General features: G+C 34.3%; 1 protein-coding gene across 3 annotated transcripts in view; it reads right to left on the reverse strand.

Annotated features, from left to right (window-relative positions):
* Positions 1–22,217, reverse strand: part of LOC142336249 (sacsin-like) — a 66,686-nt gene that overhangs the window by 8,333 nt on the left and 36,136 nt on the right. The window lies entirely within an intron of this gene.

Consider the following 22,217-nt stretch of genomic DNA (forward strand, 5'->3'; position numbering starts at 1 on the left):
CCTTATATATCCGATTCGCGAAAAAAGGTTGAATCGCAGGGCAACAGTTTTACTAATAATTTTTAGAAAACCGATTTTCGAAACTTCAATCACTTTCAATTGCGAAACTTTTGTGATAAAAATAGGATTTCCAAAATTCTACACAAAATAAGAAAAATGTGAAACGAAAGAAATTAATAAATAACAATAAATAACAAATTAATGAAAACAATTTTTAAATGGAAACAATGACCACAACTGAGGACATGTTCCGGATTAAAATTCGGGTCATATTTTCCCTGCGAAACAATTCAAAAACCAAAGAATCCAGATTTGAGAATTGATAACACTTTACAAACTGGTTTTTAGTCTTAGCATTGAACATATTATTCAACTCGTGTCACATAATCGTGATAGAAAAGACGTAACATGATTTACAAATTATAGCTCAACGAACATTCATAAGTCAATTGTATACAAGAATAATTTTGAACGAGAGTGTTTTAGGTCAGAAACAAACTGTTTTCGAAACACAGTTTGTTGAAAAAATCATTTTTTAAAGCTGAAATCCAGAGAGCGAAAGTTTTGTTAAATCAATTTCTAAGCTTTTGATTGTTCAGATGGTCAAAAAAACAGAAATACCCCAATGAAATTTAATTGTCCGAATTTTTTGAAAAATCAATATTTTGTTTTGAAATTTTAATTGAATTTTTTCTCAGAGTTCGGCTGCGTAAAAAATCGAATTAATCATCGCTCTGAGCAAAAATTTGCTGTAAGTTACCAAAACGGCGAAAGTATATACAGTTTAAAACAAATGTGAAATAAGCTGTTCCTTAACTTTTAAGCTTTTCTATACGGACTCTGCACAAAAAAGTAGTTCTTCAATTTATGGTACACATAACCCAACTAAGCTGCGGGCATGTGATTCAAAACAGCTAAATGAATGGAATTCTAGTATTTCTGCCTTATTTTTAAAAAAAATGGAGCAATAACTTCTGGTTGACTGAGCGACACTCCCTAACACTGAGAGACAAAACAACACCTCCTATCCTGTAAACTTTGAGTACAAAGATTTCAACACAAGACGGGCAAATAGCAGTCGAGCGATAGGGAGGGGGCTCAATTATTTGGTTATAAAATGATTGATATAAATTGATTGAAGCATCCCGAGTCGAGACCGAGTGGTTAACTTGTATGAACTAGCAAGTTTCTTGCAAAAGATGGTTAACTTGTAAGAACTTGCAAGACGAATGGTTAATTTGTAAGAAATTGCAAGATGAATGGCTAACTTGTAAGTTTCTTGCAAGTTCTTTCCGGTCGAGCACAACTCTTATTGGTTATTTCAATTTAACATTCAGTCATTTACCGTAGAAAACGCGTGGGAGTTAGTTGCTCTGTTTGGATAATATATAAACTATTCGACCTAAATAGACAAAATGGTTACTTTTTGAATTTTATCAATTCAAGAGAGATCCTTTGCCAATTCCATTAAAAAACAGTAGATTTCAATTAGCTTCTTCTTGATTGCTTTTTTAAAAATGTTCCAAAAATATTGACTTTGATTGAATTTTCAAATCCAAATGTCAGCCTGTTCTCAAAATAAAATAGAGGCCCTTCATTTTTATATCCTTTTTTTATTTCAATTCACACATATCCAGATTATATATTTTCCAAACATCCATTTACATTCATGTGTTCCAACGTTTTTTAATGGGTTTGTGTGTGTGTGTGTGTTTTGTGTCCGTGTAATTGTGTGTGCGCGTGGTGTGTGTGTGTGTGTGTGTGGTGTTTTTGTGTGTTCCCGCGCGTGTGTGTGCGTGGTGTGTGTGTGTGTGTGTTGTGTTTGTGTGTGTGTGTGCGAACGGTTAGCTTGTGAGTAACTTTTAAGTTGAATGGTTACCTTGTAAATGCCTTGTAAACCGAATGGTTAACTTGTAAGAACTTGTAAGTCGAATGGTTAACTTGTAAGAACTTGCAAGTTTTTGAAAAAAAACTGCAAGGCGATGTATCGCCTTGTCAGAACTTACAAAACCTTGCAAGTTCTTACAAGTAAACTCCCGGGCCGAGGAATTTGGCCAAAATTATGTAAGATTTGTAACTAGCGTTGACAAGTGGGAAAATTCAACGCAATTTTCTTACATAATTTTGCGTTGAATGCGTTGAATTTAAAGACAAAAATTCAACGCATTCAGCGCAAAATTATGTAAAAAATGGCGGTGAATTTTCCGACTTGTCAAGGCTAGTTGCCGTTGATCTTACATATTTAGCGTTGAATTTAGCGTAGATGTTACATATTTCGCGTTGAATTTAGCGTAGATCTTACATATTTTTGCATTGAATTTAGCGTTGATCTTACAAAAAATCAACGCGTAGAACTCTGGGTATAGGACTCGAACCACTGACCTCCTGGTTCGAGAGTGTACCTTGGTTTCCTAAAGAGCTGAAATCCTTATAAAGCGTAGATCTTACATATTTTGCGTTGAATTTAGCGTAGATCTTACATATTTTGCGTTGATTTTAGCGTAGACCTTACATATTTTGAATTGAATTTAGCGTAGAACTTGCAAATATTTCGTTGAATTTAGCCTAGATTTTACATATGTTTTGTTGAATTTAGCCGAGATCTTACATAATTTCAACGTATTCAACGCATATATCATGTGAGAAGTACTGGGAAAAATTCAAAATGTTTTTTAAGTTTTGAAAAAATTTGAATTCCTAAAGTGGTCTGAAATGGTTTTTGCACCGTAAGAGAGCAAATGGTTATTTTTTGCTGACTTCATTTTTCCCAATTGTGCAGTATAGGGGTCGAAGAAGTAAAAAAATTAATTTTTCGAGAAAAAACTTGAAGAATTTGAAATCTTCAAATGGTCTGAATTGGATTTTGCACTATAAAAGAGCACTAAAAAAGATTTTTTCTGACTTCTTGTTACTCACCTTTGGAGTATAGGGTTTGAAATAGTGAAAAAATTAAATTTTCGAAAAAAAACTTGAAAAAGTTTTGAAATCGTAAAATGGTCTGAAACGGATTTTGCACTAAAAAAGAGCACTAAAAAGTGATTTTTCTCACCTGTGCAGTATAGGGTTGAAACAGTTTAAAAAACACTTTTTGAAAAAAAAACTTGAAAAATTTGAAACCGTAAAATAGTGTCAATTGGATTTTGCACTATAAAAGAGCATTAAAAAATGATTTTTCTCTGACTTCAGATTTCTCACCTTTGCAGCATAGGGGTCGAAACAGTGAAATTGATTTTTCGAAAAAAACACTTGGAAAAGTTTTGAAATTGTAAAATGGTCTCAAATGGATTTTGCACTATAAAAGAGCACTAAAAAGTGGTTTTTTGCTGACATCGGTTTTCTCACCTGTGAAGCATAGGGGTCGAAACAGTGAAAAAATTGACTTTTTGAAAAAACACTTGAAAAATTTTTGAAATCATAAAGTGGTCTGAAATGGAATTCAAAAAATTCAACCTTAAATTTGTAAGATCTATGCCAAAACTCTACGCAAAATATGTAAGATTGGTTTTGAAAGCGTTGAATTTATGTAAGATCTACGCTAAATTCAACGCTAAATATGTAAGATGTACGCTACAATTCAACGCTAAATATGTAATATCTACGCCAAACTGCAACGCAAAATATGTAAGATTGGCGTTGAATGCGTTGAATTTATGTAAGATCTACGCTAAATTCAACGCTAAATATGTAAGATCTACGCTAAAATTCAACGCTAAATATGTAACATCTACGTCAAAGTTCAATGCAAAATTATGTAAGATTGGCGTTGAATGCGTTGAATTTATGTAAGATATACGCTAATTTCAACGCTAAATACGTAAGATCTACGCTAAATTTCAACGCTAAATATGTAAGATCTACGTCAAAATTCAACGGAAAATTATGTAAGATTGGCGTTGAATGCGTTGAATTTATGTAAGATCTACGCTAAATTCAACACTAAATATGTAAGATCTACGCCAAAATTTAACGCTAAATATGTAAGATCTACGCCAAATTTCAACGCAAAATTTGTAAGATTGGCGTTGAATGCGTTGAATTTATGTAAGATCTACGCTAAATTCAACGCTAAATGTGTAAGATCTACGCTAAAATTCAACGCTAAATATGTAAGATCTACGCCAAAATTCAACGCAAAATTATGTAAAATTGGCGTTGAATGCGTTGAGTTTATGTAAGATTAAGCGTAGATGTTATATATTTTGCGTTGAAATTAGCGTAGATCTTACATATTTTTCATTGAATTTAGCGTAGATCTTACATAAATTCAACGCATTCAACGCCAATCTTACATAATTTTGCGTTTTTTAGCGTTGACACCTCGGCCCGGGTATTCAGCCTCGACCCGGTATGCGTTAGGGATGAAGTCACTAAGGATTTCCATTGTCACTCGAACTTATTAAAGAAAACAATAATGACTTGGGCTGAAAATGAAATCAAAACTAGGACACTTTTCATATGAATTTTTGTACTGAAGTGCTGCCGAATGAGTTAAGCAGATGGAAATCTGAATGAGAGCATTTTAAGTCAAACTTTTACCGAAACACAGTTTCTTTAAAACAACATTATTTTCAAACGTGAACTTGAGACAAACCCAGCTATGATATATAAATTTTGATTCCTCAGATGGTCGAAAAAGCTAAAACTGGCTTAAAAACAAAGAAAATGAAAGTTAATTAGCAGTTTTTTTTTGAAAATTACTTTTTTTGCTTTGAGATATCAATTTAAATTTCTCACTGGCTTTGCCATATAAATAATCAAGTTAACAATCGCTATTAAAAAGAGGGTCGAAAAAGTTTCCAAAGTGGACAAATTTTTAGGCGTTTAAAATAAATCTAAAAACAGCTGTTCTTTTAGTTTTAAGTTTTCCCATACCAACTCTGAAAGAATAGATCCTCGTTTTTGGAACAGATACGGTATTTGGATGCCTATAGGTTCAACCCAGCCCAACTAAGCTTCAGGTCAGTGAAGCGAAAGAGCCAAACGATCTCGGTTCTAAAAATGGTTTCACATGAAAAAAATTGGAGAATTAAGTTTTGGCTTGAACACTGACAAAACAATACCTCCTCTCCCGTGGAATTTTGAGTAAAAAACATAACCGACCAAAGACAGACGAATTGCGCTTGAACTACTGGAGAGGGAGGAGTAGTAGTGAAAATGCCGGCTTTGTAACGGGGGGGGGCATTGTCGTGAAAAATGGCTAAAATATTGTCGTGAAAATATCGTGAATATTGTCGTGAAAATATCGTGAAAATTGGGGGGGGGGGCATTGTCGTGAAAATGTCGTGAAAATTGGCTGAAAAATTGAAGCAATTGGGGTTTAAAATTTGTCTGAAAATCGGCTAAAAAAGTGATTTTTTGGCTTCATTATTTAGTCGGGAAAAGCTTGATATGGGGGCCAATCGAATTTTGATAAAATTAAGGGTTGAAAATACTTTGAATGGAACGCTTAAGATGTATTTTTGAAGTCATTTTACGACAAAAACAGACAATAAAATGAAAAAAAGTGCAAAAATTGCTGTTTTTTAGTGGTTAAAAATTAAAAATTAAAAAATTTTTTCGCCACTAATAAGCATTTTTATACATTTTAAAAAATGAAAAAATATGGTAGGAGAAAAACTGTTAAGGAACGGGGTTTTTATTAAATACTATTCAGTGATAACTTGTACCTACATTTTTTGAATTTTTTGATGAAAAAAGGCCAAAAATGTGCAAAATTGGTAGTTTTTGAGGTAAGAAGATAGAATAAAATGTTCTATGCTAGTTATATTGGAGTGGGCAACAAAGTTTCATAAAGTAAAAGTTTGCTCGAACATTTAATAATGAGTAATTGGGTGTTGTTTGCATGTTACTTTTTGTTAATTTTTTCTCATTTTTTGACAAAAAAGTGAAGAAATTGATGTTTCTTGGTCAAAAAATGTAGAGTAAAGTGTTGTTTCTTAGTTGAAACGCAACTTACGACAAACTTTTTTTATTTAACAGCTTGGCGAAACAAATAATAGTGGTTAACTGGGTGCTGAATATATGTTTTTTCGTTACTTTTAATGTTTTGCGAACTATCAATATTTTGCAAACCAAATGTTATAAAAGAACAGTCGGCTAAAATAGCTGAATTCCAATTGTACAGTATTCAGTGTAGAAGCTCATTTTAATTATTTCTACTGAAATTGTGGATTAAAAAAATGTGAGAGGTTCAGAACAAGTAAGGCAAGATTTTGACACTTTTGCCGGCGAGTAACCCATTTATGTTTCTATGAAAACTTCTTTGAAGTGTTCATGTATAAGTTCACTAGATGATAGACAAAATTTTGGTGTGGCAGCCATACAACTAGGCTGAGTTTGAGTTTGAGATGTAATTTAACACATCTGTGCAATCGACCATTTAAAGCCAAAGTGAGGAAAAGTGCTCTTATATAGTTTTATTGGTCTTGCATTTTCTTTACGATTCAATTCAAAGCAAGCCGCATTTCTTAAATTCCTCTTAAAACGTGTTGATACAATTTAGAATGCATTTCTTGTCCACAACGGAAACAAAGTTATGACTGAAAAATTTTCCTTTCAAGATAATAGTGACTTTTACCACGAATATTTGTGCTACAGCAAAAGAATTGTTGTTGCTTCCGTGAAAACAAACAAAACAACGGGAACATATATTACTCTACGACTCTTCAAAAAAGATTGAGAGGAATTTCGTTTTAACCAAAAAAAAACTCTCTCAGTTGCTGAATTCGATCCTCTTGGCCAGAAAATAAAAATGATTCAAGATCTATCGAGAAACTACAAAAAAAGTAAGCGAAGGCAATAATCTGATCGTGAAAGTGATCTCGAAGAAAGACCTCAATACGACGGTGGAAGAGCAAAAAATGCACGACAAAAAATTACAAATAAAGCAAGTGAAAGTGACAAAGAATATTAATTACCAAAAAGGTGGAGGCAATGGTTGAGCGCACATCAGAATATTTTTGTCAGTTTGCCTAACAATATCGTTACTTTATATGTCAAAGTGAGCCTATATTTGACCTTACAGTAACAAAGAACTTTGCCTACAGCTTGCATTTGAATGAGATTTTTGTAAAATACCTGGATTTCGTTATCATGTTATTGCCTCCAATGACCAAATTCCCGATTCTTTCAAGTCTACATCATCCAAACCATTCATTATATCTTGTCTCTTCACTTGTGTCAAACTACTTAATAAAACTAAAATAACAAATACAATTTCTCGTGGAGAAACAAAGAACAGAATTGACGAATTGAGGTGAACTACAACGAGCAACACCAATTGAACTTTGCAAACTCTAAGAGAAAACTACCTAACGTTGATTGTGTTTTTACCCATAGTGTTCAAACTCGAACTGATTTCCTGGGAATTAGCAACAAGAGCTTTTCTGGCCGCTGCGTCGTCTGCGCGACCATCGGTACCATCAAATTTAGCTGGCTCATCCTCGTAATAATATCCCTGACAAATAAGCCATGTGTTTTTTGCAGTTTTTCCTGAAGAAAATTCCGCTTCAATGAATGTTTTGTGCGCATAGTTTCCATTTGTGTTGAAAATTTTAACACCGTTAGCAGATACAGTGCATTCTGAAAATAACGAATGTAATGAGTTGTTGCTTAAGTATGGCGCGTCTGTATTTGCAGCGTCAGTTCCTGTCCTTAAATCGCCGTCATTGTTCCGGAAGATTTTGCAAACTCTAAGAGAAAACTACCTAACGTTGATTGTGTTTTTACCCATAGTGTTCAAACTCGAACTGATTTTTTGCCTACTTGTACGATTGATAGATTCTATAGCAATTATAATGGTGGTTTGTACGGTGAGCTTTCCAAAATACTTGACATATTAAATAGTGGCTATGGTTGTTTGCATGTTGACAATGGTTTGATTTTGATAAATTTTAATTTGAAATCGAAATCTTGTAATTAATAATTGTCCTCTTTGTTGTTTTTGAAGAAAGACTTGAGCAAAAAAATTTAATTAAAAATGTTAGAGCATAAGATTAGCAAAGCATAGCAAATCAATATCGTTCATATTCAACAATAAAGGACATTCGTAACCAAACATCACATGCGCAATATAAATGTTAAGAATTCCACAGAGTTTTGAGTTTTGATTTTGAACTGGCTTAAGTTTGAGTACTTGAGTTACTTCATTGTAAAACTGTATCAAACTGGAATACAAAAATTGGTAATTTTGTATCGGGATTCCAAGCGGGTCAGCCAAATATTCTTTGTTTTCATGAAACAAAATAACCATCCAATGACTTCTTTCATATTGCGCTGGTGAAGCATTAATTATAATAAAACCTTCTCTTGTTAGCTTCGGGAAATTGTCCGATGCAAAAGCTCCATAAAAATAATATTTCAAGTGAAAACATTTTCCCAACAAATAGCGTACTTCATCACTATCCATCTATGGGGTAGGTGATAATTGAGTTTTTAGTCACCTTTCGTTCCAAATTAACATAAGACGTTGAGCTTCTTTCACCCAGAAAAAAAAATTCTACGTTGGCCGCTAATGCTCCGTCAAATGTAAATTGAACAAAAATTGAGCAATTTGTAAATTCTGGATGAATCAAATTATGAGAAGCCACTTGTGTTGAAGTTAAATCAAAAGCTAGAATAAAATGATTGGGATAATTGTCCAGAGTTATGCCATGCCCACCTTTGCCAAGAAAATCCAGGGCTTCCAGAGTATTGAATTAAATGTGGTGGTTAAAAGTTGTTGAGACCGGAGTTCCAACAATAGGTTGACCATTTCTATAAACAACAATTTGGCTCAAATTGACTTTCTGGTAGTGAAAAGGATTAGAGCGATTAGTTCCGAGGTATGCTCGATTTGTTGCCATTGTAATTATCGTACGTTGCACAGGTTTTTTCGAGAAATATCCTCATGGCTTCAACTTCTTATTCCAGTTGTATCTAAAAAAAAGCGTGGCAATACTTCTGTATAGCGATACATGGCAGGTGTATTTAGTAGAGTTTTCTCAATTGCCGTCAAAACGTGATCCGCTATAATCATTTTTTTAACGTAGAGATTAGCCTCAATTTTTTTAACTTTGTAATGTTTGTTCGACTCTGAAATTACAGCAAAATCATTTGTAGACCTTCTAATTAAAATTCGCAGTAGGTGTTTATCACAAGTTAAAATATCACTCGCCGGCTTTCCAGTAAAATAGTTTTCCTGGGAATTAGCAACAAGAGCTTTTCTGGCCGCTGCGTCGTCTGCGCGACCATCGGTACCATCAAATTTAGCTGGCTCGTCCTCGTAATAATATCCCTGACAAATAAGCCATGTGTTTTTTGCAGTTTTTCCTGAAGAAAATTCCGCTTCAATGAATGTTTTGTGCGCATAGTTTCCATTTGTGTTGAAAATTTTAACACCGTTAGCAGATACAGTGCATTCTGAAAATAACGAATGTAATGAGTTGTTGCTTAAGTATGGCGCGTCTGTATTTGCAGCGTCAGTTCCTGTCCTTAAATCGCCGTCATTGTTCCGGAAGATTTTGCAATTAATTTCAAGGAGAAGTTTCTGTAAATCTGTGAAATTGTTCCTATTACCCAAAACTTCAAACTCAAGCATTGGACCGTCCGGGGATTATGATGGTCCAACTTTTTGAGTAAAAGCATCGTCAAAAGTAATAAGCAGAGGTTGCTTTTCAAACAAATCAAGTGTGGTGTGTGCTGCTTCTGCGGGCAGTAAATTAGTAATCATTTTAAACATTAGAAAAGAAATTTGACCGATTTCTCGTCAAAGGCTTTTCCTTACGAATGATTTTTTTGGCTTTTCACTGTTGGTTTTCAACTTTTTCCTTCGCATTATTCCTGTTTCTGATCCGCCAACTTGTTTTCCTACACTTTTTGCTTGTTTTGGAGACTTTTTTTAACTACATCTACCAACTCAGGAGCTGCTTGACCAATTAATTCACGTCCAATTTGATTTGGCTACAGTCCAAAGAAACTTTCTTGCAATCGGTAATGCGGCTCTGCCAATACCTGCTGCTAAAGGCCCAAAACCGATTGCTGTTGATAGTAGGCTTCCATTTAGTCGAATTTTCAAAATTTAAAGTCAAAATAACTTTTCCTGTTCCAGTGAATGGAACTAATTGTCCAGTTTCTGTCCGCAATTGAATTTCAAATGACTAAAAATTTCTTGATAATAATTCTTTGTATTCCAAATTCCTGAAAACAATTCTGTGTGTAGGCTCTATTTCCTAGTCGCTATTTGTTTTGAATCAATGACTCGAATAAGAGGACCTTTAGTATCACCTACGTATTGATACTCAATTATGTTAACGTAAATAAAAATAGGTTGCTTCCCTGCAGACAAATCAAAGTGATAATCACCAGCAAAAGTTTCTTCTTCGTCATCTGCCGTAGTCAGATTTTCAAAAGTTTCCAACATCTTGTATCCAATATGATAACCAGACCCAACATGAATACCGTTGAAACCTAGTATACTCGGAATTTCGTTATCAGGAAAAGTAATTCCTTCGTTTTTTCTTAAAAAAAGGAACAAAACCCCATTGATGTTGTAAAATTGATAGTCAAAGTGATGCAATCCGGTAGCTGTTTTCAAGGATCTCAAAAGATAGTCGCGGTTTTCATAGGAAACAATTCCAATGATAGCTCGTTCTTCTCCGTATGGTCTGGAGACAGCATCAAATGGACTATTTTTCTAATAAAACTTGAGGCCTTCAGTAGAAAATATCTTTAAATCACTTTTGTTCACTTTTGTTCTTTTTGCCTGGAAAATAGTTTCAATTAGTGCAACTCGCCAATCCACCTCCAAATTAATTTCCTCATTAAAATAATTTTTGAATAACGGCACGGTGTTTCGAGGAAAAATATTCATAGAGGCTGATGAAACTAAGTGAACCGTGAATTCATTCATGTTTTGTTATTTCACTACTATTGTCTCTAACTTTGACCACCTCTAATTGACAAAATTTTTCTTTGACTGGCTCTTGGGAATGCTCCAATGAGACTATAAGTGGGGGGATTTGTTGTAGGTATATCGTAAATTTCGCAAAAACTTCGTTGGTAAATGTTTGCTTATATCCTTTTCTAAAAGGAAAATCCGCTATTAATATTTGCACAACGTCCCCAAAGTAAAATTTTAGTCGACGAACTAGTTTTGCTGACTTATTAAAAATTAATGATATCAAATTAGGAACGTCTCTCTTTGTCATTTTATTGGGCGCCAATTTCATGGAGTTAATGGTTTGTACAAAGCTCTGCAATTGATTAATATATGAATATGTTCACTTTTCCTCTAATTACTTGTATAACAAATTCTTGAGCGATCGTATATTTCTTTCCGCAAATGCTGATTTTTTCTCGCTAAAAGATTTATAAAGTTCAATTTCATTTTTCTGACAAAGAGTGCTGAAGGAGCCCTTAAATTCGGTACCAGCATCGACCCACACTTTTTTAGGTCGCTTGTTCTATATCATTTTCTTAAACGCCTCTGTTGTTGTGGCGTACTTTGATTTTAGGGGTTCGACTCGCAGATAACGTGAGAGAAAGTCCACCGCAACCAACAAATCCTTGTTCTCTTTTGCTAATTTATCCATATAAGCCAAGTCTAGCGACCAACTCTCGCTTATGTCGTAAGCAATAACTTTCAGTGTCGGAAATCTTTTTCTATTTCTCTTATGCTTTGTGTGGGCTTTTTGCCCTCCAGAAACAATTTCATTTTACTTAGTTTCACATTTGTGCTTTTTTGTAGATTTTTTACGCTTCCGTATGCTGCGGGACTTTTCGTATACTTAAACTCCAGCAGTTTTTTTCTCATTCGTCAAAAGATTCCCAGTTTTTCGCCTCTTGCTGAGTTCTGTCTTCCTTTGAGGTTTAAAAACCTCTTCCAACGTCTGCAGACTCCTCTGTAAGTAAATGACTGGTTTATTTGTGCTTGATTCTTTTTGGCGCAAAAGTTTTATTTTTTCTTTTTTGTTTGGTAACTCCGAGTTTTTTTTCGGGATCGCAGTTTTAGCATTACTGTTGATCACCAAGTCTTCTTTTATGTTTAAAGCATCTAGAAATTTGGAAAATCTGGATTACTTAGTTATTTAGTTGGTTGCTGCAAATCATAGAGAAAAATAGGGACATTTTTTCGTGTCACTGTTTCGTCAACAACGCAATTTTCATTTTCGCCCATAGCAACGTTTTTTGACTCTTTAATGAGATTAACTTTTTTCTCCGGCCTAATAAATTTTACTGGCGCTAGCATGTTGAGATTTTGAAGAATTTTGTCCACATTTATTTTTGACAACTCGGTAGGATCAGTTGTATCCCTTGTATCCAAAATTTCTTGGTTCTCTTTGTCAGTGTTTTCATTTGGTCGCATACGGTTCAAAAAAGAAAACTGAGCACCTGTATGCCGAACTCTGGGATTATTTAGAATTTGTGAGGAATAAGGTTCCTCCTTCATAAACTGATTCTTGGGAATCAAAACAAACTCTTGAGCAGTTGACATTGCTTAACTCAAATGGATGAAACAAAACTTAATAATGATTAGAATCAGTTGGAAACCGGTTTTTGTGAGTAAAGTGCTCGTCGTTTTCCGTTGATGATTTTTTCTTGGAAACGCCTTCAAATATGTGTCTGTAATTTTCTAAGTCTCTTACTTTCATTCTAACTTGGCCCAGTAAAACATTGTGAAGACGTTCACACAAAACCAGTTTAACATCACTATCACAACTACGCAAATATTTCCTTAACTGTTTTGGCTGCAAATCCACAACTTGCTTCAGTATAGATAATTTTTTCTCTTTTATTGTTTAGAGGAGTTGTTTTTACTTTATCAGATGGAAGATAGAAAACTGTAGGACCTGGCTCAGTAAAATTTGAACAGTATTGTAAAAAATCAGAAGTTTTTGGATCAAGATCAATAAGCAAATGCCCAAACGGTTCTTTGGTTGCCAATTGATAGCAGTGTTTTGAAAATTTAACAAGGTTCAAATGTTTGCCTTAAAATTCTACTTAATGAATGTCGCGAGATGATTTGATCAAAATGATGTGTGTTGTGTTCAAGTCTATTGTACGAAACCACTTGCTCTGTTGATAAACGTTGTGCTTTATAAAAGTAACATTAATATTTTTGTGACGCCCTGCAGTGGCTAATTTAACAAATTCTTTGTCATTGTAAATTTCTTGGCACGAGTCGTCTATTATCAGAAGACAATTTGCAAGGCTATTCGAAAATTCTAAATTGGCGTAATTTTTAAACGTAACACCAAGTGTTTTCTCCATTTTGATGTGTATCTGTTGCATTTCTCTGTATAAAAACATAGTTTTGTTAAATTTTGGGTGAAATGTGTTTCCACTCAGCATTTTGAAAATTAAATCTGTTTTGCCACAACCTGAACACCCTATCTTGCGTAGATATAATCTTATTCATAGTCTTGGATTTGGTGAAATGAAACCAACTAAACTGGACAATATTGATATCCAAACTGAAGTTTCTCCACAATTTGGTTTTAAAACGGTTATTTAACAATACAAGGTGATATCAGCAGTAAAATAACATACAATTGCACAAAAAATACAACTTCTGACCGTGGCAACGTTGTTTAATTGCAAAATTTCAATGACGATTTGCTGCTACTTTCTTTTTCAAAATAATTTTCTTCTACAACAGCGTCAACTTGATCAACGGTTACTCCCTACATCTTGAGACAAAATAAATTTTTTTTTAATCGTATTGAGAAAAAAGTCACTCTACATAAAACAGTTCATAGCAATTGAATTCAGTTAGGAAGTCTTTCTTATGAACCAAAACGCACTCAGAGAGTCTCTCAGTTTTGACATAATGAACAACTTTGTGAACTCTTTCTTCCTTCACCAAGTGTTGAATCTCTTTTGGAAGTGAAGGATAGTTCTTGTCAATTTCTTCACCAACCGGGTGCTTCGGAGGATAGACTCTGGGTTGAGTTTTCGAAAATTTGCTTCCTCCACTGAAGAAAAGCCTCAGTATAATATACTAAAATTTCGTCCTCAGTCAGCAACAATTTAACTTCTCTCTGTAAAAATCGGTTTCCGGTTTTTATGGTTTCGTCTTTGGAAATTGAAAGACTCCGATTCTCGTCCCCCATAATCAAGGCGCAAATTGGTGAACTCGGTGACAATGGTGCTTCCACTTTCGTCAATTCCTCTCTCATTTGTTAACCAGTTGAAATAGAATATGGCTTTTTCTTTCGCACAATGTTTGTTGAAAGTGTTTTTGCCCTTTGAATGATTTTGACAGTTTTGTGTAAAATAGTTCACAGATGTCGAAGGACACGTGAGTGAATTGAAATCAATAATAGAGCACTTTTTACTTTTTCCTCTGCCTTAGCGTAGAATATTGCACCCAGATTGCTCAAGCGCACGCTTTAAATTATTTGTGTAAGATAAATGTAGGGATAGTTTCCTGTGTCCCACTCAATGCCGTGCAAATTGCTAGTCAACCAACTGAAAGATTGCTTTTGTTGAGTTGTTAACTCACTATGACTTGTTGGAGGTAAAAATGAGACGCAGTCAAGATAGTCCTCTGTGGAAATGTGCACACACCAGGTTCTTTAACAATAAATTTTTCTTTTCTGTGACTAAACCCTTCAAAGTTTAACAAATTTTTGATGCTCAGCACTCCAATGAAAAAAAAATTGACGGATGAAAAACCTTTATATATAAGCAAAACAATATTCCCGAAAAATGACCGCTAAAACAGTTGCTGCTTTTCCACGGAAGCATATAATAGTAACTAGGTCCCTGGTTATATATTTCGTAAATCAAACCACCTGCGTCGTGTAAAATAGCGTGCAAACGTAAAACTTTGGAGATTTTCAGGTATTTATCTACTGAAGAATTATCTATGCCTATAATACCACCATAGGGCCTCAATTTTAGCGTTATATCAAAATCAAACCCTTCAATTTCACTAAAATATTCACTTGTAGCCAGAAAATAATTTAACCTTAAAATGCTGTTTGGGTATAATGATGAAAACCATAAATAATTTTCGCGGATTTTGTTCAAAGAGTTTCTGCATACTATTGGTTTTTCAAGACGCATACCTTCTTTTCACTAGCCTGGCTGTGTAATAAAATGATTGGAAATATAAGGAAAATGGGTTATTGGTCATTGCGTCGGGAAAAAAACTTATTAACAACACACAAAATGGGATTTGGTTTATTAAGCACATACTTAACCTTGATCATACAAAATAAAACTCTTTTGAAACCGTTTAAATATAAGGAAGCATTAAAAGAATGTTCCTAGCATATGATGGTCTTAGTTTGTAGGTTTTCTCATAGATCGCTTTTAAAATACACTAGTAACCACACAAACACACACACACACAAAAGGTATACACAAAATTTTACAATACGTTATACTGTTGATTACCATTGATAGGAAAGCATTAAATACGTTCGAGTTATATGCAGGCACAAAGGTAGCGTAAAAGCAGTGAGTTCAAAATTTTTTCCAAAGCTTAATAAACCCGCCAGCGTAAAAAAATACTATTGCGAGAACACATGTTAAAACCCAGACATTAAAAAACCCTAAATCCTTTTTATATCTTTTGATCTAAATAGCATTCCTCATATCAACGCTGTTTGGTATTTGAACAACATACTGCACTCATTAATTGCTCTAGATAAGAAAGTGATAAAATTGGGTGTATACATGCAACATAGCTAACACGGAAAGATTAGAAACCTTAAAAAGAATAGTATACTGAGGTTTAACTAAAATACAAGGATTCTATTGTATTGAACTTGTGTGTAAAAGCTACTTCAGTAACCTTTTACAGCAAAAACGGAAGGAATTGATTGAACACGCCTTAGTTTAAAATAACACCTCAACTCTTAATTTCCTAATTTTTGCTTCAATTTTCATTTGCTGAATTCCAAATTCTATTTAGCAGAACTGTTCTTGGATTTTGACAACAGATTCCTTTTGTTTAATTCAATTACTAAAGTTCTACCATAACCAAAGAAATTAATTCTAATGTCTCCTCTAGCCATCATTCTAAAGGCGGAATCGACTCTTGACAGCCGAACAATTGCTTATGAAACTTTCAGAAAGCACACTGTTATCATTGTACAGCAGGATTATCAGTTAGATGAGTGGGTTACAGTAAATCACATGCCTGTGCCTATTGTGATTTTTGACTTTATTCAGTCATTTTCATTTGAGAAAGGCCTTATGAAAAGAGCTCAAAACTTGCTGGATTTTCTAACGCCTTATGTCAGAGAATTGGTATTTGACCCAGACACATGGACGATTGAGTATAAAAATTTTTTTACGATTATGACGTGAGAGAAATTCCGCTGTATGAAAATCAAGAAGGCTACTGGAGAGATCGCGAACTGGTTGAAAGGATTTGGAAAATGAAACCAGATATTGAGAGCCCAGAAACTTTTAGCGAACCACAAACACCTGCCATGGTTCATGATACAATTGCCTGTACACCTGAAAACAAACCTGAAAACAAACTTGAAAACAAACCAGATGATGTTTCGAGCAGTGGAAGCCTTGCAATTCGACCAGTGAGCAAGTGTTTTGAACCAAATAAACGAAGAATCGATCTCAATTTTGAAAACTAAATCAATCTTATTCATTTGCTGATATCGTTTGTTGTATGCGTGACATTCTTTTGTGAAGCTGACTTTATAAAATTTGACTATTTTATAATTGAATTCTCAGATCATTCAGCTCATTTCAAGTATCAAACTCTAACAAAAAAGCACTTCATATTATTTGTGGTAAGAGTCACTAATATCTTGAAACGAAAAATTTTCAGTCACAACCTTTTCCCGTTGTGGACAAGAAATACACTCTAAATGGTATCAACATGCTGTAAGAGGAATTTAAGAAATGCGGCTTGCTTTGAATTGAATCGTAAACAAAATGCAATACCAATAAAAACTATTTAAGAGCACTTTTCCTCACTTTGGCTTTACAGGGTCGATTGCACAGATATGCTAAAAAAAACTCAACCAAACTCAACCTAGATTTATGGTTGCCAAAGCCGAATTTTGTCTACCATGTAGTGAAGTTACACATGAACACTTCGAAGAATTTTTCATAGAAACATAAATGGGTTACTCGCCGGCAAAAGTGTCAACCATGATTTTTTTGTTCTTAATCTCTCACATTTTTTAAATCCACAATTTCAGTAGAAATAAATAAATTGACCTTGTACACTGAATACTGTACAATTGGACGTCAGCTATTTTAGCCGAAAGTTCTTTTATAACATTTGGTTCGCAAAATAGTTATAGTTTTAACTAAAAACATTAAAAGTAACAAAAAAAACATATATTCAGCACCCAGTTAACCACTATTATTCACTATTATTTGTTTCGCCAAGCTATTAAATTAAAAAAATTCATCGTAAGTTGCGTTTCAACTAAGAAAAACACTTTATTCAACATTCTTCGCCCGAGAAACGTCAATTTTTTCGATTTTTTGTCAAAAAACGCCAAAAAATGAGAAAAAATTAACAAAAAGTAACCTGCAAAAAATACCCAATTGCTCATTATTAATCGTTCGAGCAAACTCTCAACTTATGAAACTTTGTTGCCCACTCCATTATAACTAGCATAGATTATTTTGTTCTGCATTCTTACCTAAAAAACTACCAATTTTTGCACATTTTTGGCCTTTTTTCATCAAAAATACAAACAAGTTATCACTGAATAATATTTAATAAAAACCTCGCTCCTTAACAGTATTTCTCCTACCATATTTCTACATTTTTTAAAATGTATAAAAATGCTTATTAGTGGCGAAAATTTTTTTTTTGTCGTAAAATGACTTCAAAAATACACCTTAAGCGTTCCATTCAAAGTATTTTCAGCCCTTAATTTTATCAATTTCAATTGGCCCCCATATCAAGCCTTTCACGACACAAAAATGAAGCCAAAAAATCACTTTTTTAGTCGATTTTCAGACAATTTTTAGACCACAATTTCTTCAATTTTTCAGCCAATTTTCACGATATATTGTCCCCCATTCATTCTCATGCGCTACTTTCAGTTCGAAACGCTGCTTGAAACTTCTCTCCAGGCTTGAAATTCAACAAACATCCAATTTCATTACTTCGCACTTGCTTGTTAATTCAAACATATGGGCAATAAAACCCATTAAATTAATACCACTTGTGCGGTCTCAGACTCGCAAAATTATTTAATTTCTTACATTAGAACAAAAACATATCAAATTTAAACTATCTTTTCTTCCCTTGCCTCAGTATTCCATCAGGTTAGTAACTTTCGCTTTTCAGTCCTTCATTAGTCTCATTAGACTAGAAAAGGGATTCAGAACTTCAAAAAAAAACGAAAACTTTACAAGTTTCACTCATTCGCTTCACCAACTTTTTTCCAAAAATTTTACAAGTTCCACCACTCTCACAACACCAAATTCACAAAAAAATTACAAGTCTTTGCCAACCATGAGAAATAAAATTTTCAAAAAATTTTACAAGTTTTCGACAAGGGCACCTAAAAAAGGCCATGCCGGTATTGTAACGGGGGGGGGGGGGGGACAATGTCCTCCGCCCGTTACAAAGCCGGCATTTTCACTACTAATGGGAAGGCTCAATTTTTTTTGTAGCTTGTTGCGACCGGCGGAGGGTACGTTGAATAAAGCACGCTTTAGGTGGGGGTATTCACTAAGTGATTTCAGATGGCGCTGTTGGAGCTCATCAAAAAAAAACCCGAAAGTGAGAGAATTGCACGTGCGCTAGCTTTGCCTTACTAAAGAAAAGCGTTGACAAAAGATCTGATATTTCAAAGAATTATCAAAAACTTCAGAACGAAAAACCGTTATTTTATTGCGTCCTGAATGTTATTTTGGGGTGGAAAAACACTTTGAAGCTAGAAAAAGGACTCAATATATCCGGTTAGATCGTTCCATTTATTTGGTTGTTTTATTGATTTTAAAAAGAAGAACAGTTCCCCCAAAAGGTTTTGTAGCATTGAGGCATCCTAAAGAAGTAGTTTTAAGCTGTTACCAGGTTCCGTGAGGTGCCACTGGGCAGTTTAAAAACATGCCTCACAAAAAAGGCTCTAAAATAAAACAAGCGTCTTCTGAAGATTTTCCATGCGGTATAAGTAGTAACAATTGTACTGCATTTAGCATACAATGCTTCAAGTTTCTCAAATGGTTCCATATTAACTGCACAGACCTGTCAGAGGAAAATTTTAGGACACTGGGGAACATTAATGGATGTTTTTGGGCATGTATACATTGTCGAAATCAAGTCGTGATTCCCCAAGATCAGTCAAACATTCAAGACGAACTATCTCAAAAAATTGAGGATATGAAAAGCAACTTGAAATCTGAAATAGAATCATTCAAAACTGAAATTCGCGATTGCGTAAGAAATGTTCACACAAAAATGAATTCAAAAATTTCCGAAACAGATAAACAGCTCTCCTCACCAAGTGACAAAATCTAAATTCAAAAAAGTGAAAACCTATACAATTTGATTCTTTTTGGAGTTGCTGAGAAACCCAAAGATGGTACGGAAACAACTTCTTTTGTAGAGCAGATCAGCTACGACAAGAAAAATGTAAAGAGATTGCACAGTCTTGTGGAATTGACAAAATCATGGTTGAAGATATTTTCCGGCTGGGGAAATTTGATGAACCTGCACAAAGAATACGTCCACTTGTAGTTAAGTTGACTAATCCTTGGAACTATCGACTGCTCCTGATGTCGAATCAAAAATTGAAGGCTCAAAACATTTTTGCGAAAGCTTTCTTATCCAAAGATGATTGGGAGAAAGAAAAGAAGCTACTTGACTATCGTTTCAAAATTGCTCAAAAACTGAACATTAACAGATCCGAAATCAAAATTAGATCAGGAGCGTTGTTCGTCGAAAACCAGCTCGTAGACATAACTCAATCAGTAGAAGAAACATGTCAGAAGATAGGTCATCAAACAACTTCACGTTCATGACTAGAGGAAACACAAGTACTGAAGATAGGTTTACTGAATTGCCGGTCAATTGTAACAATTGATCGCAGAGTGAATCTCGATATTTTACTAAGGGAACATAATATTGACATACTTTGCTTAACTGAAACATGGCTTACAGATGAAGTGAGAAATTCAGAAATTTTCCTAAATCGGCAATATTTCGTGCAGTCCAGAAAAGATAGAAAAGTTGGATTTCACGGTGGTACTCTTATTGCTCACAAAACAAATCTTTGTAAATCCCCACTATGTCCAACAGATGTCCCAATGACTAGCTACATTGCTTTAATCAGAGTTTCTATAATGCTTGTGAAAAGTCAATACCTCTCATAACAAAACGCCGACTTGACGCACCATCTTATTTGTCTTCCCATAGTGTACACATAGAAAACAAGTTGAAGACGCTAAGGAAAACAAACAAAAGATTAGAGGAAATTAGAAATTTAGAGGTGGAGTTAAATTTTTACTTGCTTAAGGACAAACAAAACTTTATCGAGGGTTTCTGTATTACAACAAACAACGATGCATACAAATTTTTGCGAAGACTAAACCAAGAACAAACTTTCCCCGAGAAAATGAAATATAAAGGCCAGGATATAATGGGTTCTCAGCAAATTGCGGAACGTTTCAACGAGCATTTTTCTTCATTATTTATCGAAAATAATTCTGACACTTTTGTGCCTGAAACAGCTCAACCAGAGATTTTTCTAGACGATATCACATTCAACGCAAAAGATGTGATAGACGAAATATCACAAATTAAATCTGGTGCCAACTCTTATGATCAAATAACACCATCACTCCTTAAAGCCTCAGCGCCGTACGTTATGAATAGTATCTTGTATATATTTAGCTGTATTATTAAAGCTTGCCAATTTCCCAAAGTCTGTAAAAACATACACGTTCGTCCTCATCACAAAAATGGTAGCAAAACGGAAATTAAAAACTGCAGACCAATCGCAATGCTCTGTGCAATTTCTATAGTTTTTGAAAGAATAGTTTACAAACAAATTAAGAAGACATTCGAAAGGAAGCTTTGCACTGCTCAGCATGGTTTTCGGCAAAAACATTCAACAGTAACCCAATTGTTACTATATTGTGATAACTTATATCAAGCTTTAGACGAAATTTCATCCCCGATAACAGTTTACTTGGACATTGCTAAAGCTTTTGATACGATTAATTTTAATATTGTGCTTCAAAAGCTTGCTCGTTTTTGGGTTTGATGAAAAGTTTTTGAAATTTTTTGCTTCATATCTGGTTGATCGACAGCAGAAAGTAAAAATTGCAGACAGTTACTTGACTTTCTCAAAAATCTCAAGCGGGGGTCCCCAGGGATCATTATTTGCTGTGTTTTTGTTCTCCGTGTACATAAATGACCTACCTGATCAACTTAATAATAAAACATTCCTTTATGCCGATGATACGAAAAAAATAGGACAGATTTCAGAACGTGAAGAACTTCAGTTTGATATAAATAGAGCTATCGAATGGTCTGGCTCAAATAAACTAAATTTCAATTTTGACAAATTCAGCGAGTTCTCATACAAAAATACATATAATTCGTCTACAGAGTTATTTGCAAAGAGAATTGCCCTCAAAAACGAAAAACAAATTAAAGATCTTGGATTAATTTTTACGGTCAGCATGACTTGGAATTGTCACCTCGAAATGGCGGTAAAGAAAGGTTTTTAAAAACTGAATCATTTAAGAAGAGTTATACCCCGCACCACAAAAGAAACTGTCAAATGCACGTTGGTGAAAACATATATATTCTCTGCGGTCTTTATGCGTCAAATGTCTGAAACCCAGGACCACAGTATCTTCAACGCTTGGAAAGACTGCAGAGATCAGGTTTAAAATGGATAACTTGCCGTTCTGTTCTGGGTGACAAATAATACGTTGAGAGCCTAATTCGAAATCGACTTTTGCCAGTCAGTTATTTCCTAGTTCTTAACGACCCAATTCTGCTTAACAAGATTTTAGTGGGCTTAACTTCTATGAATGCGTCAGACCACTGGTCAATAACTTTTGGTTGTCCAAAGACCAGATCAATTTAAAAGTTTTTATTGAAGCGAGAAAAACATTTCGGAAACGTTCTGAAGATAATTACTTTAATAGAGTAGCCCGATTCAATAATTCTTTGTCTCAACTTAACAGTTGTGCTAACTATTCACCACACAAAAATCCATGTCAGTTTCGCAGAGAAGTGCAGAACTTTTTGGAAGGGGAGGCATTGAAAAGATTCAAAT

The sequence above is a fragment of the Convolutriloba macropyga genome, chromosome 3 (genome assembly GCF_964194025.1).
Source record: "Convolutriloba macropyga chromosome 3, txConMacr16.3, whole genome shotgun sequence".
In the NCBI taxonomy this organism is placed as follows: domain Eukaryota; kingdom Metazoa; phylum Xenacoelomorpha; order Acoela; family Convolutidae; genus Convolutriloba; species Convolutriloba macropyga.